The sequence below is a fragment of the Lupinus angustifolius genome, chromosome LG09, assembly GCF_001865875.1.
Source record: "Lupinus angustifolius cultivar Tanjil chromosome LG09, LupAngTanjil_v1.0, whole genome shotgun sequence".
Taxonomy (NCBI): domain Eukaryota; kingdom Viridiplantae; phylum Streptophyta; class Magnoliopsida; order Fabales; family Fabaceae; genus Lupinus; species Lupinus angustifolius.
In genome coordinates, this window is record NC_032017.1 from 9,510,298 (window position 1) to 9,511,497 (window position 1,200).

A 1,200-nucleotide genomic window follows, 5' to 3' on the forward strand; every position below is an offset into this window, starting at 1 on the left:
CGAGTTAAAGCACGCTTCATTAAGGTGAGAGAGAACACATCGTGACATAGTGGTGTCCGAATATGATACCCGGATCTCCTAAACCATCTTAAAGGTTTTGGAGTTAACTTGGGTTTGAGAAACCCACGATTTTTATGTTTGAATGCTTTTGAATATATATGATTGTTGATGAAATGTGTTGAATATATATGATTGTTGATTAAATGTGTTTCGGTTGTCAAAAAGGGCAAAAATTGGCATTCTGTCCAGTTTCTGTTGCCTGAGCGAGCAAAATCCCGCCTGGGCGAACAAGGCGTCGCCGGGGCGAGCAAAAACCCGATTGGGCGAAAAAAAAAAATCCCAGGATTTTCGCCTGGGCGAACAAGGCATCGCCGGGGCAAGCAAAAACTCGATTGGGCGAAAAAAAAAATTCCAGAACTTAAGGAGTTTCTAGAACTCTCTCGCTGGGGCGATAATACCTTCGTCTGGGCGAGGAAAGCTCCAGTTGATTTAGGATTTAAAGAGGAATTGTCACTTGAGCGACTGGTCCCCGCTTGGGCGAGGGACAGTGTGGGAAGATTGGAATAAAATGATATTGGGAACAATGTGATGAACCCGGATAGGGCGTGTTGTGATATAAAGGTTGTGGAATGAGATTATGTCTTAGATGTGAAGCATGACTCCACAAATGTATGAAAGCATTGTTTGTGTTTATGCCTTGTTGGGCAAGTATTGAACTAGGGAAGTACCCTAGTAAGGATACATGATATCACGGGACAACGATCGACCGACCGTAAGAGGCTTGGTTATGTGATCGTCCAGGAGTATTCGGTGATGGGTTGTTGTTATTGAGATGTTACCTTGAGCATGTACGGTTGACGTACTATCGGGTCCCACGAGAAGCATTCCTTGTCGGGAGATGGCTTAAGGATGGGTCGATCATGTGTTTGATTAATACATTTGCATTTGATTCTGATTAAGAATGCATTGCATTGTGACCATGAAGTAGTGGAGAGGAAATGATAGGACGTCTTAGAGCACCGTGATGTAAGCAGGGACGAGACTGATTGGACGGTGATTCGCTAACAGTGTCTTGAGGGAGACTCTGGGTGAGACGAGTCCCTTGTATTCCTGGGGAGGTACCCTGTTGGATCGGACAGTTCTCACAGGCCAAACTTGACACTCTCTGACAACCCCGGGATTGCATTCGAGATCGATGAG